Here is a 16,372-nt window from a genome sequence, read left to right as displayed (position 1 = left end):
CTGACTGATAAATAAGCATGTATCAATAAACATAAAGACCTAGGCAATTAATGTGTTTCACATTTATTCATTATTTAATTATTATTTAATTTTATTCTTTTGATTTGGATTACAGATATATTTGCAAAATGTTGAGTTGCAAGGAGTCTTCAACCGGCTTTGATCATTTTGAAGATTTTGGTTGAAATAACAGAATATTAAAAGTTCTTAAGGTCAGCTATTCACAAAAGGTGAATAAATTGCATACTTACCTCTTCATTAACGTATAACTACTCAACTGATCAACTCATCTATTGTCAACGTGGTTTAAAATTAGCACACTGATGCTGAAACTCTCAAGCATTCTTTAAAAGAACACTATGATTTTTTTTTTTTTTACAATTTAGTATATATACCCTTAAAGAAAACATGTATGCATTATTTTTCTGAATATTTTCTTTAGTGTATGAAAAAACAGCATATAGACGTTGTAGGCAAAGAATTTCAACCTGTGCCGGGTAATATTCTTATCAGAGGCTTTTCATCAAGATCTTCTGTGTTGAAGCCATAAAATGGCAATTCCAGCTTTTCTGTACTTCTCAACGAGTTGTAGTCCAGCTCATTGAGAAGGTGGGTAAGGCAGGCAAGCTCTGGATTAGTTCTAATGGAAGCAGTAGAAAATCTCCTTGGTTGTCCAAGTGACACATTTATGAACAGTCACAAATGAAACTATCTATGCACGTATAAGCAAAACAAATGTTCTAGATTCTAAAAAAAATATAAGTAGACTTGCAAATAATTAACATGACATGCTCATCCGTAGCACAATCTCATTATTTTATATATGCACTTTCTAATGGATTGAATTTTGAGCTCCACTGATCGAAGAGAAATATCTATATACCTGTGTAATCATGTGTCAATAGATTTGCCTATACTCACTAATAAAATAAGCTGATACGGAAACAAAAAACCATAAAGCATGATATGACTGGCATTGTCCAACGGAGGACCTCTAACAAGTCCAAAGAGTCAATTTCAACTAAGTAAAAATTAAACAAACAAATCTGTTAGCATTGTGTTTCTGTCCCCAAATATTAGAGTGCCAATTTCTATTGAAATCAGAAGTTTTATAAACTGTCACAAATACAACAGACTGCAGATCAATAAAGCACTTGTGTCGAGTTGCTGTTGAATAAATTCTGAGTTTATGCACAGAACAGGGCAGTGCATGTTGGTTAGTACTGAAATGCAGACTGAACACCAAACATTTATATTCATAAATTAGATAAAAAAGAATTAAAGGGTCCTTAGGTCCTCACTAAGCCAAGAGGGAGCAACCATCGCATTCCTTGAACTTTGAGTTTAACAACTGGGTGAGCCACACAATATAACAGCCAATAGGGCACCCAGATCAGTCATTCTCCATCCTTAGTCCATATGCTGTGGGACAAAGCAATGACGATAATATCAACCAAATGCAATAATTAAATATTACTATAAGTAGCTGGACCATTATGCTGAAGACCCGTGCAAATTCTATAGCAAATGTATTTATTATAGTTTTATCTATAATTGCAATTTCTTTGGCAACTGATAAGAATCTCACTGGGCACTCACTTAAAACATAAAGAAAACCATTCAGATAAATAAAGTTACGCCATTATGCAAAAAACAAAAAAACAAAATTACAGTATGAAGTTACATCATAATCTGCCTAGCCCACTTCACAGACACTGAAAAGTTTAGCCTAAATTGTATAATTTTGGTAAATGACTAATTCATTGACTTAATCCTAGCGCATGACAGATAAAGCTTGTTTTGAGTATTTATTCAAGTTATTAAAAAAATGTTTTATATTTCATCATTACTACTACAGGAGCTTACAAAATTGAGCGAGTTTTCCTGTGCTAAGCACATGGCATTGCTGGGTAAACAAACGAATCACATGACTAAAGATTCCGTTCATGTATTGGATCATCATTTGTAGCTACAATCACTTTAGTGGCCACACCACCTGCTAACCTGCTGGGGAGCTTCCTATCTGGTTTCAGCAACTGCAAATATGCATTATTCAAGTTTCATACATGCAATTTGCAAAAGTAAATTAACATCCTGGAGCTGATGCCTAAATGAGCAGATAACTTTAAACTAAGCAAAGTTGAGAATCGATATGCCGGCTATCTCTATTTACTAAAACAGTCAGAGAACCTTTAGTAAATATCATAAATGGTACAGTGACTGAAAGTGCCGAGCTGGCATCTTAACTGTGTATGTTCTTCTTTTACTTGTTTTGTCTACCTGTTTCAACGTATTATAATGCTAAATAGACACTCTAATCCCCAAAACATATGTAGCTTAATAAAGTGGTTTATGGAGTATAGATCATACACCTGCAAAGTCACTGCTCGGTTATCTGCCATTTAGTAGTTGAGTCACTTTGTTTATGCAGCCCTAGCCACACCTACATTGGTTGAGACCCACCCAGCCTTCCTGCACACTTCCTGAAAAGAGGTCTACGTTTTAACTTCCCTTATAGCATACTGTGTTTAATTTACGATTGCTTATCTCCTGCTCTCTTAATAGTTTGCTAGAGCCTGCTACAGCTTCATATGCGTGATTAAAGTTCAATTAACAGAGCAGGAGGTATGAACTTCTAAAGTAAGCATACTGTGCTGTAAAAATGAAACCATTTTTTTTCATGAAGGCAAATAGGGGGGAAATTATTTATCTCCTAAATGGCAGAGAATTGAGCAGTGATGCCACAGGGGAATTATATATAAACTAAAACTGCTTAATTAAACTATTTTGGTGCCTAGAGTGTCCCTTTAATGTTAAACAGAATAAATATTTAGCAATATTTTGAAAAAGAAACTTTATAAAACATGCCGTCTTCTGAATGAGCCCATTAAGAGGGAATCATATATATCATATATAATTTCAAGAAGCCGATCATGTTTTTAAATCCCATGCAGCACCGTGGGTGGTATCACACCATTCATTTAAAAAAAAAAGGTTACTTTAATATTATATATCTTTTGTGTGGGTAACTGGCTATATATAATTTAACAGCTGAGAGATTGAATTGGGGTAAAACAGAGACCCATTTATAACCAAATAAAGGGGATCATTATTGTATTCAATTTTTTCATTATTCGCTTATCCTTGAATAAAATATTTCGTTTGGTTGGGAACACTAGCTGGGTAGTAAACTATCTATGCACATATAAGTTAAAACATGTTCTAGGTTCTAAAAATATAGAAGTAATAGAGAAGACTGGCAAATAGTTAACATGATATGCCCAATGCCCATTGATAACTCAATCTCATGCTGTTATATATATATTTTCGAACATATTACATTTTGAGCTACTTTGATTGGATAGAAGTGTCTATATATTCCTCGAGAATGTTAACTCATTTGAGCAGGGCCCTCAACACCCTCTGTTTCTGTGTGTCCAATTCATCTTGTTACAAATACTTGTCTGTTAGGCCACCTATTGCATAGCACTGAATTTGTTGGTGTATATAAAAACCTATTGTTCTAAAATACAACAAAAACATAGGGCAAGACATGGCTTTCACTGTCCCGTCAATTTTTGCTGTAAGTAAAAAAAAACTTAGTTCCCTAGTCCCCCCCAACCCCCTTCCCAGACCCCCGCATTGATGGCTGGCAATACTGAGGAGAGGCCGAGAAAACTAATCATGTCACGATTTGGGGGTATTTTGAAAATATGAGCTATATGCTGGGTTTAAAACCTTGATACATGCTTAATCTTCTCTAACCGCATTTCTGATGTTACAGATTGGCTTTGCTTTAGGACATCAGATACCAGATACCTTAATACACTTGCCTGTATATTTTTCTGTTTTTTTATGGCGGCCACTGGTTAACAGCATCATCTTTGAATTAGTTGTAATTTCCCAAATATATGTAGCAATAGGTTTATGGTATTTAACATGCTGTCACCTCCCGCTGGTTAAGGGATGGAGCACATAAGGTTAAATGATCAGAGCCAATCAAATCAGGAGGCAGTGCAAAATTCCTGGGATAGAGTCTAGCACTCCACCATATTTAAGCTGTACCAGTCACCACTAGTCTATCATTGATCAGGTCTAATGTAATATAAAATTTTGCCCTCTTCATAAACAGATATGACGACAGAGGTGCTGGATAGACATGGATTAAGATTCTGTCCTGCCATAAATTAAAGGAACCCCAGTCTTAGCCCCTAACTCTAGCTCTAATCCAAGCCCTCAAACCAACCTATTATTAATCTCCTTGACCCTTCAAGTGGTGTTGTACACATATACATTTCACATAAGGTGTTATTTTTTGTTTATTTTACATTTTTTCATTAGTTTCTCAGAGTAAACTTTCTTCTGCATATATGTATTTTATATATGAAATGGAAGTTTGTTTCAAAGCCTTCTTGAAAAAAAAATTATATTGCAAACTCATTTTTTTTTATTATGAATGTAAAATTTTATAAAACCACTAAACCAGTACAGGAGTTCAGAATTCTAACTCTGTTTCAGCAATATAAAATATTGCATTGGAGTTTATTCTCTAGAAAATAAAATAGTGGATAACTGTAGTCTGGACTGAAAAATGCAGGCCAAAATAGCTGAGCTGGGGAATACAATACAATTTAGCTGTAGATATGTTCTGACAATTTGCTTTACAATTCACCAGAACTCACTGCTTAGTAAATAAACCCCAACGTGTAAAAAGTCAATAGTCTGGCGTTTTTATTAAAAAACAAATAAAAACTGTTTTTTTTTATTTAATTTAATTTTTATTTTTATTATTAAAAACAAAAAAAGAGGTTCTTTTTTTTTTTCCCCTTATGTTTGTTTTGCACCAGTTTCCAGCTGGGAAACTGGTCACAAAGAACCTCATTTATCAAAGTTCCCTATCAACAAATATGTTGCAAAACGGGCACCAGTTACTGCAGTAGATCTTTGTTGGATCCCCAGGTCAGCAGCCAAAATTCCATAAACTCTGCATGCATTTAATAAAACTATTACAACTTACATGTGAATATTGTGTTTTAGTGCGTCCGCAGACTTTGCTAAATGCAAATGAAAATATTAAATGAATAATCTGTATCGTGTATGGGGGAGTGCGGGTTGTATCGTGGTATATATTAACTCCTTGACAAATAAATACTAATACAATACACGGTTTGTTTTTTTAAATTGTTACATAAATATCTATGGTTCTATGTGTGTCACATATACAAATACAATACAAAACAAAAATCATTGTATTACATAAATATCGTGTGTGTGTGTGTGTGTGTGTGTGTGTGTGTGTGTGTGTGTGTGTGTGTGTGTGTGTGTGTGTGTGTGTGTGTGTGTGTGTGTGTGTGTGTGCAATCTCTAGTAAATATTGAGAAATTCTTCATTACCCAGTAACTTCCAATTAACCCTTCACATGCTATATTCTCATGTGTTTCATTAGTGGCTTCTTCAAATGCTTATGATGAAGTTTTTAAAGTGTTTGTAATAGTACATGAAATTACTAATAACGTTAATATCAAGGGCAGATCATTTTTCACATTTTTTTTATTATTCAGTGTCTTATTAAACTGCTAACTTTACACTCTCCATTGAGATGTACCTTTCATCTATGTTTTGTTTTGAATTTACAGATTTCTAGAGTACAAGAAAATCGTGAGATCCCAGCCTTACAAAGTACTCTGTGTGCTTTCACGCTGACATGCAAGAGTCTTGGCTGACATGTGGTTTATTTCCATTTTTATGAAGCAGATGGAGGGGTGTATTTTTTAGCTGGATCTAATTTAGAAAGAGCTTTATTTAAAAATAAAAATAATAATAATAATAATAATGATATATATATATATATATATATATATATATATATATATATATATATATATATATATATATATATATATATATATATATAATATTAATATAGTTAATGAAACACTTAGAATTGTCTGTTGGGAGTTTTTAAACCCATATAATACTAAGTTTATGTTTTGAAAAGCACCCACTTTGCTGACAGTTTCATTAACACTTGGAGGCTCATTCAGTAGATTGTGAATTGTGATGGAAATGCAGTTAGAAAATCCAGAATTAAGAACAAAATAGCTGAGCTGAGAAACAAATAAATAACAGATATCCAACTCAACTTTTTTGCTTTAAATTTTGCCCTTTCAGTTTTCAGTAAATCACATTACATAGTTTAGTATATAAACCCTTTGTCCACCATGAGCATCTCTAGAATGTTTTCAATAACAATTAGCTGTTTAAGTTACTTTGAAGAGTGTGATTCATACTCCATTTCTATTTACATTCATATGGTCTTAGAATCAGACTTTTCTAAAATTATCTAAATGTACAATTTGTGTGGTATATTGAGTCTAAATATTTCGACTGGATTTTATTACCTAACCTGAGATAAATACATCTCTTCTAATGAACATCAATGCAAGTACAATGAAAAAAGACGAATCGTATATTTGACCTCTCTTATGTTATACGATAGTTGGATTAATTAAACGTCTTTATTCTCTCACGTGATATATTATTTATTTATTTATTTATTTATTTATTTAGAGAGAGAGAGAGAGTGTGTGTGTGTGTGTGTGTGGGTTTTTTTTCCCTTTATATTATATTCTATTAAAAGCGGAATAATCTGTAACTTTTCAATTTGACGCATTTTATATTGGATTGCTACAATATAAAGTCAGTTTAGCCATTATCCTGTATAAATTCGCGCAGTATATTCATTGGATTAAATTGTTAAAATGATGTGCCTGTTTCTGTACTTTGATCTGCTTCATTCAAATTTTGTGAGCTCTAGAATATATTTTAGATCCATCACCTTCGGATACATGCTTGGTCTCCATTCTAGAGTCAATTCTGCATAAAGTTCTACAATGTATTATTCTCTGTATCTTCTACATATCCCAAATAAAACTCGACCCGTGTTTTCCTGTTAATTTTATTTACAAATAAATAACAAATAATTGCCCCCAAAAAATTTGCTTTTTTTTTTTTTTTTTAAATGTAATTAATATATCTCTAACAGGTGTACCTAGTATCTTTTTTTAAAGTACGTTACAGTATCATGTTGGTACACTCAGTGCACTAGTTATATAACTATTTTCATAAGGAGTATTTATATTTTTAGCAAAGCACTATCTAAAATGATGCCGAATCGCTGTTATCTGACCCAGACCCATTTTAATTCCTGCTACCATGATGCAGTAGTGATTAGCATCCTGTGTGCTAATTACTATGTGATCTTTCACAGGCTTCCTTAAGTAGTTTAACCTTCACCCTATACCATCCTCTAAAACACTATTGCTCCTTTCCTGCCACGATATATTGTCTGGAAAGGACAGCCATTGTAATATGCTCTAATTAACTGTTAGTATGAATGCTGTCTCATTGTGTACTGACACCTCTGAACATATTTGGAAATAAACACCAATTCAAAAACTTGCTGAGTTGTTGTATGATCACATTGCTTGATTTTCCTACCACTTCTGTTTTTCATTGCTTAACATTATTTTTTTAAGTACTCCGAAAGATCAGATCATTTACCTTGAGGGATAATTATATTTATGTGATTATGAGTGGGAGAGGATTGGGAATGGGTTCTAAAATGAGCTACAGATGGATATTCTGGATAATCATAAGTCATATCTAACAATGTTCCCCATCAGTCTCTTATTGCATCAAATAAGCTTCTTCTGTATACAAGTGGCGTGTTGAATATTCACCCTGTGACAGTATATAACTCACTCAGAGCTTTGTTATACTTTGTCAAGTGTGTCTAAACCATACTATTGTTTTCCTCTCTGAAACAGAGTGTGTTTAAAGTTACCTCGCCGGTATGTTTATAAATCATTACAAATAAATTTGTAAACTTATGCTGGGCATGACATGATATCCATTGCTTATTACTGCTTTCCCTTTACTTAACTAAATATTTTCTAGGTACAATCACCGTGTTATTTATGGTATGGAAAAACTCAACATGCAAACACACACACACACACACAAAATTATAAAACAAAATCATGCATATGCTATAGAAGTTACATGCCTACAACAAGTACCATAAATGCCATGGCATATATTATAGTGAATGTGTGTAATATATATAATATATGTATATTCACCATCACACTTATAACTGCAGAACAAAAATAGGTCTCTGTATAAACATTTAAACATCTAAGTGCAAGGCCGCAAAGATAAAAGGGGAGCTCACTTAAACTTGAACAGAGACTGGGAAAAAAAAACCTCAATAAAGATAAGGTATGACAGCAGCCCTGTAGGACCTGTTGCATATCAACCTGGACTTTTACTAGGAAAATCCACTTTTCATTTGCAGCCGAGCCCCCTGTGCAAGGCAATCACTGCGATGTGAATAAGAGAGAGAGGGGGGGGGGGGTGGGGTGGGGGGGGACTGACATAAAGAGAGACAGAGAGAAAGAGAGAGTCTGACAGAGAGACAGAGAGAAATGTGAGACATTGAGAGAGAGAGAGAGTGTGTGTGTGTGTGTGTGTGTGTGTGTTTTCCTATATATTATATTATATTAAAAGCGGAATAATCTGTAACTTTTACGTGTGTGTGTGTGTGTGTGTGTGTGTGTGTGTGTGTGTGTGTGTGTGTGTGTGTGTGTGTGTGTGTGTGTGTGTGTCAGAATAAAAAGTCATTTTAAAGGGCCATCCAGTTCCACAGGTGACTTGTCTCACCTAGTCAGGGTTAAACGGTTTCTCCCATTGCATGACAACAAAACATATTTTAACTTGAGTCTATTCAGAATCCACTTTGGCAGCCACATAGTTGTATGAGACAAGCAGATTCTTCACATAATCCCTGTAATTGGAGCAACATGGAAACAGTGCAGAGAGGTACAGCTATGTGAGTGTTTGATGGGCAGCCTGGTATTCTGTACAATTTGGATTTCAAAGACAGGACCACTTTCAGCCCACAGGAGCAATGAAACCAAGACAAAACTTGTGCCACCTCTATCCCCTCTCTGTATCACACCTACCAGCCAGGACCCGGATACTGCACTGAGAAGACCCCAACCTGGAAACATTTCCAATTTTCCAAAAGGAAATTGAATATTTTATGGACATATGAAATATATAGCAAGTCCTGTTTCCACTTCATCCTTCATAAAAATAGCTGATCTCCAAGCCAATCATCATTTCTACTGGACCTGAAACACACATTATTCCCCCATGTGCTCTTATTGTATGTCTAAACCAACCAGCTAATGTTTTAAAATTCTGTACTTGAAACGTCAGAGGAGCTGCCCATCACTGACTGGCGTTTGCTGTAGCTTTAATGGGATTGATGTAACCTATAATACTCAGATAATGAGATACGACTTCTGATATAATTAGAACCTGTAGTTTATGTTGGAAGAAGGATTTGCACTAAAGTACATTCTAAGTATTATTATTACATGACCCAAGAGCTTATATCACAAATTTAAAATAGAAAGGGCTGCTAATTCTTACAATTATCAATCAATGAAGTGCTCAGTATTATCTGACAGCAAAATAACGGTCTGCATAACAGTGTACAGGGACATTTCATTTGTCCTTCGGTTATAGTAGAATGTAACAGCACGCATTCTGTATGGAACCTATGGGAACCTTCATAAAAGCCGGAAAACAAAGTCATTGGGTATTGGGAATTTTTTTTGCAGTTCAAAAACACAAGAGTTTCGATAATTCGATTTAGCAAGTTGCAGAACTACCAAACAGGCATCTAAACTATGTTTTTTTATTACTATTATTTAAAGGAATAATGGTTTATTAAAACCTTCATTCCTCTGTAATTATAAAATAAACACACACACATACACACACACACACACACACACACACATATATATATATATATATATATATTTGTATTTCTTTTTTTATGTATATAAAAAAATAACTGTTTCTGTGCTAAAAAATAAAGTAAAATATGTAGACTTTTTTTTCTAGAAAATGAAATTATGTAAATACCTTAGTATTATAAAAACAAAATTAGGTACCTTTATTATAAATCTGATTTTAAAAAAATAAATATTGTAAGCATTGCAAAAATCACTTGCGTGTAGGTGTTTGTGAATGTACGATGTACAGTATTTTTGCCATAAGCACTGTCCTTGTATGAAAATTGTATTCTGATTAGTTTCTCTGCTTTCTCTATTATCCTCAAATCTTTAAGGAATCTGAAAGAAGCCGCTCTTTCCATGTTCCCACACTTTGGCAATTAACATGCGCATGTTTGTGTATTGCATAAGTTGTTTATTCACTAAAGAGCGAATTGTAAACTGCGATCTAACGTGCCCAAATAATTTCATTTTTTCCCCAGCACGTCTATTATTATCTAAATTGGTAAATTCATCAAAACGGGTTGGAAACTGTGGGAAGCTCACAGTAGAAATCTAGGCCTCTATATAGAGTTTAAAAAGTAAAGTAAAAAAAAAAAAAATAACAGAAAAAAAACCTCATGTTTTTTCGACTTTTTTATTATGTGTTTTTGTGTGTGTATGTGTGTGTATTTATATAGTATTATATATGCGTGTGTATTGTGTGTATATATATATATATATATATATATATATATATATATATATATAACGTGTATTGTGTGTATATATATTATGTGTTTGTATGTATATGTGTGTGTGTGTGTTGTGTGTATATATATATATTATGTGTTTGTATGTATATATGTATATTTATATAATAGTGTGTGTGTGTGTGTGTGTGTGTGTGTTGCTAGATAATATAAATGCATGAAATATTAGAAAATTTACATAGCGAGCATAATACTGTAGAGATATCAACAACAAAATAAACACGGAAATATCGTTAATAAATAAATGTGACATTAATTTGATATATTATTATAATTGTAAACAATACCCCAACAGTAATTACCGACCTATATCCAGTTTTCCTGCTGGGATATGAATATGTATCGGTCCCAAATTACAGGCTAAGGATATTGATATGGAGTTTACAATGTTTAAGTATATTTTCAGATATTAAACACAAATAAATCTGAATCCGCTTGTGTTAAAGGTAAATATACACTACAGTTCTTTATAGTGATAGATCTGTTAGTACGTTTTAAGAATGGGGCTGGGAATTGAAGCTCACTAGGCCACCGTTATAGATGCTATGGGACAGGTTAGGAGGCTATAAGGATGTGGCATTGTATAGGTTGGAAAGGAGGGGTGGGGGATGCTACAACTCTGAAATTAGAGAGCTGATATGGTACCAGGAGGGTAAGCAATTCATTCCTTTTATTACTCTACTTGGGCTCTCAAAAATCTATCCTTTAATATTTTAGCTTTTAAAACAACTGCTTCATTTACAATCAAATTAGACTTTATGTTTAAAACGAAATACCCTATGTTATATTAAATGTTAGCCACGTATTTTCCTTGAGGGGAATATACCGAATTATTATTTTTAAGTATTATGATGATTATTATTAACTGCAAAAAAAAGTTCAATAACTATGGAGATTCAAAAATCTTTTTTTTTTTATTTAAATGATGCAATTGTGGCTTAAACCCTAAAAGTTACTTTGTATTTTACAATTTCATCAGCAAACCAAAGGGTTAAAGAGCAGTAAAAAAAAAAAAAAAATGAAAAAAAAAAAAGGAACTTACTCTGGTTGCAAAGGGTCCCAACACTGTTTAAAATAATCTCCTATATCTTGAAGAAGTGAATCCAAGACCTTGGAAGTGGCATTTCCTGGGGGCAAACAGCTGATGGGGAGATCTCCTAATCCGTGGGTGCTCCTGCAGCCTGGGAGAGTAGATGGGCCAAGCCTGTCTGTGTGCGACCCAGCAAGGAGCAGGACTGTAGGGGGGCCGAGAGATGGGGTGACTGACCAGCTTCTACCAGCACATCACAGGCAGCACCAACCTGGGGTCAATATGTTCATCCTAAACCTCTGCATCCTGATTAGGGAGCATTGAGAGGAGGGAAAGGAGACATTCCCAGATCCCACGGAAACTTTTCCTTGATCTTCTCTAAAAAAATGTTTCTCAGAGATAGAAGTTTTTGGCCTTCTTTCTCCCTCCCCTTTCAGTCTCTCCCCTCCTGCTGACGTTGCTGCTGTCAATCAGTCCCTCTACGACATCATCAGACTCCCAAAATGTAACTGCTTTTGGTCCTCTCCCTGTTTCACTCTGCTATGCTTGCTGGGATGAACCTTTCTATGCAATAACTAGCCTCAATGTAAGTTTACACTATAAATTCCTGTCTGGCTGTAATAAGTCCTGTATTGCAATGGCCAAAGGAATGCAGGAGAGCGGCCTCTATAGATACAATGTAATAGTATGAATTAAAGGACATCCGTTATCTCTAGCCCAGCGTTGCGGAATTTACACCTTGAGCCTATTATAACTTGCCAGTTAGGTATTAATGTATGTACACTGCCAAAGGACAACTTGGTGCTGACTGAACTAATCAAGGGCTCTGATAAAGAGCACAGAATAGTGACGTCACATCCTAGCACTTCCAAAGAATCTCACAGCTTCTAAATTATAGCATTATCTATTATATAATATTACTAGTCTTACTTTAACTTACTTCGAATATACCTTCAGCAAGCAAAACGTGAACTTTTGGTATTTATAAAACCAAATTAGTCTTATATTGTCTTTTCTAATTTAGTGATTCTAATCAGATCTATCTATCTATCTGTCTGTCTGTCTGTCTGTCTGTCTGTCTGTCTCTCTCTCTCTCTCTCTCTCTCTCTATCTATCCTTCTCTCCATCTATATGTCTATATATCTATCCATATATTATCTATCTACCTCTATTTCTTAGATAGATGATAGATTGAAAGATAGATAGATAGATAGATAGATAGATAGATAGAGTGAAAAATCAACCTTTATTTCTCAAGTAGAAAATAGATAGATATTGATAAATCTCCTACTTGTTCGTCATGATTAATTGATACATTTACTATTTATTTTATAACGATACTAATATATATACTAATAACTTTAGTCCCTCCCTATGCCTTAGCCCCTATACATTTTATTATTCACACTCTGCCTTCTTTGCAACAAACCTGCTCTTGAAGTCGTTTTGTCAACTCGGCAGATTGTTCCTTTCAAGGTAACATACAGTTGGACCAGCGAATTGGTCAATTTTATTTACTCATTACTATCTATCTATCTATCTATCTATCCCTCTATATCTCTGTCTCTGTTATTCTATCAATCATTGTCTAAGACCCTGAATCTGGTTTTATGACGTATGCTGTCATACCTTACATATATAAGTTTTACTGTACAGGTACAGCAGATAGTCCTAAATGGATTGAAAAGTGCACTTATTCAGATTTACCAGGAACATCTAAAAAAATGTTTCAACTAAACATCATGTTTTTATTGTATGCCTTTTTGTTGTTGTTTTGCAGATATGTGAAACATTAATTTACTTATAGAAACTCAACTTTTATATTAATTATTTCAGTTCAGACTGTATTTTTTTAAATGCAATAATAGATAAATAAATTGAAGGAAGAACTGTACTTAATTTAAACAATCTTTAAAACAAAAATTAGCATGCAACTTTGTGTATTTTAACTGTAAATATATCTTAAGAGTATCATTTTCGATAAACTGTAAACACTTTGATTCTAAGTATTTCTACTGTTAAAAAATATGGCAAGTGTTCTCAAATATGCATACTTAAAAACACACGCACATTTAAATTGTCTTTAATGTTTTATATGTGTTAGTGTGTGTGTGTGTGTGTGTGTGTGTGTTAGTGTGTGTGTGTGTGTGTGTGTTCTGCTTAAATGATATGGACAGTAGAGTTAAATAGGATGTTGAGAAGTACATAAACAGATAAATATTAGACACAATTTAAACTAGAATAATGTATAGATAGCTATTTTAACTGTTTCAGCATCAAAGTTTCATTTTGGTTATATTACACTTAAACCATAACAAACTTTGTTAGGGCGTTAGTTTTAAAATAGGACATAAATAAGATTAAAAATGAATATTTATTAAAAAAATTGTGGGGCAAAAAGGTTAATTCCTAGAACTGGAAAAATACGTTTTCAGTGAAGTATGAACAATGGTATGGCTTGACTGTGCAGTTGGCTGTATATCACTAAACAAAGCAAACTATTCAGTTAGTGCCAAATGCTATTAAATAGCCAAGTATCTAGACGGTAATAAATAAATATTTTGAAAAGTCTGTGGAATGTCAAACTATTGGATATTACTACACATCTTATGTCCTGCTTCAAAGAATTTAGTGCAGCTTGTGTTCGATGTAAATTGGGAACAACACAGGGCTGAATCCAGCAGAGTCTCAACCAAAACAACTAACAATGTGCTAGCACTTGCCTCTTACTAACTACTGTTCAGAATATTGTGTTTTGTTTTCCACTGGCTTGATAACTCGAAGAGGGCTAAACATAGCACTTCACATGTTGGTGTACTACAATTCCCATGAAGCTCAGCCAAGCCTTTGGGCCTTGTAGATGTCTGAGCATCATGGGAAATGTGGTTCACAAACATCTGAAGGGCTAATGTTAGGCATTTTTTGATTTTATATATTGTTTCCGTTATGTTCCCCATGTGTACTCAACTTTAAATGACTCATAAAGACCTCTTCGATAGACCTTCCCCCAGGCCGTATAATAATAATAATAATAATAATAATAATAATAATAATAATAATCTCTACTTATCTATCTATAAACACCCATATACAGGGACAGTATATATATCGAACACAAAATAATCAACAAAAATACAACTCCAAATATTAAAAACACCCATTCTGGCTGTTTATAGTCTGGGTGCATGTAACTGTGATACATTTGCTTATGCACACGCTTATATATACTTGTGCGAAAATGATAGCTTAGAAGGACGTACTATCTCTAAATAAACAGAGCGGAAATGGAAATCTTAAAATATGTTCCTGTTTAAAACGTTATTACGTGCTCATACAATATGTCGTAACTTAATCCCTTTTTGATGGTGTTTTTGTAACACTTTTTTCATGTGCAAATCTTTAAAAGATATGTATTACATATTATTTGGGGATTATCATTTTATAATATAAAATTGATGATTTCTAATATCTAAATATCTCTTTCTCTCTCTATTTATATATGTGTGTGCGCGCATGTGTATTTGTGTAAAATTAATAATTTATGTGTGTCTCTGTAGATATATATATATATATATATATATATATATATATATATATATATATATATATATATATATATATATATAAGTATGTATATTCCTTATATTCCCCTTGCATTATAAATACATATTATATATAAATCTGACATATACATTGTATTTGCATACATTTTACATTGATTGATTTAAGTAAATGTAAGTAATACACTGTTACTAATACTAAAGGATCTATTGAGGGTTCAGTATCATTAATATAGTTACGTCGCAGTTTTAATGATTATATTAATAAATTAGATTAAATGAATCTCTATTTTCATGTATAATTATTTTTGTACATTAATTATTTAACTTTTTTGAATCCAAGATCAATATACTAAACAATAAACTTCTAAAGTAGTTAACTATATATTTCATAGCGTTTCATGTGTGTGTGTGTGTGTTTGTGCTTTGTGTATGTGGAAACTAGGCAGTGATAATTTGCACAGACACATGCTCGCACGCACATAACACGCATGCAATATATATTAAAACATGCTACAAGCAGCCTTAAAATCCCATTAATAATTATTATGTACTAGTGGGGCTGTTGATGTGCCAAAAATGGCTACTTTTGGCACATGCAGCAACGGAGAATGCAACTTATTGTCATTGATTTGGCTAGTTAATACAATTTGTCAATAAGAAGATGGGAATATTTTGTTCGCTGATAGTTGTTAACACAAACAATACAAAAAAACAAAAGTGTATATATTTTGTATTAAAATATAAATAAAATACATTTTATTATTATTATTTTTTTATATATATATATATAACTACCGAAAACGAAACATAACATAGTAAAAACAGGAAAATATCAATTCTTACCAAATATATTCACTGAGATCCTATCAATGAGAAGTTTTAAAACTTATTTATTTCACAGCCTCAAAATTTCTCGAGCGTCCAATTCTCCTGCATACTGAGACTTTAAGAAAGACAATGCTATAAAACTACTGATTCTTTAAGGGCATGATTTTATCAGATTTTCTTGAAAGTGAGTTTAAACCAACTCACTCCCACTGTCACGTGGTCCAGAAATTGGGAACAGGAGCAGAATAAAATATACTGAGGTCAACCTCTTAATGAACCATTTTCCCACTCTTGGAAAAAAAAAATGGTTTAAGGAAAGATAAATTG

At 33.2% G+C, this 16,372-nt stretch overlaps 1 protein-coding gene across 3 annotated transcripts in view; it reads right to left on the bottom strand.

Annotated features, from left to right (window-relative positions):
- The window catches only part of TBX4 (T-box transcription factor 4), a 186,162-nt gene extending 170,014 nt beyond the window's left edge, over positions 1–16,148 (bottom strand). For 2 of the 3 annotated variants that reach the window (XM_063444509.1, XM_063444511.1), the window contains exon 1: positions 11,667–12,014. The gene's annotated coding sequence lies outside the window, so the exon portion shown is untranslated. Of the gene's footprint in view, positions 1–11,666; positions 12,015–16,060 lie in introns of those variants that run through there. The other variant, XM_063444510.1, reaches the window with a different exon arrangement.
- Positions 16,149–16,372: the final 224 nt, after the last annotated feature.

This window comes from Pelobates fuscus, chromosome 1 (genome assembly GCF_036172605.1).
Source record: "Pelobates fuscus isolate aPelFus1 chromosome 1, aPelFus1.pri, whole genome shotgun sequence".
Taxonomy (NCBI): domain Eukaryota; kingdom Metazoa; phylum Chordata; class Amphibia; order Anura; family Pelobatidae; genus Pelobates; species Pelobates fuscus.
This window is presented reverse-complemented; position numbering and strand designations above follow the sequence as displayed.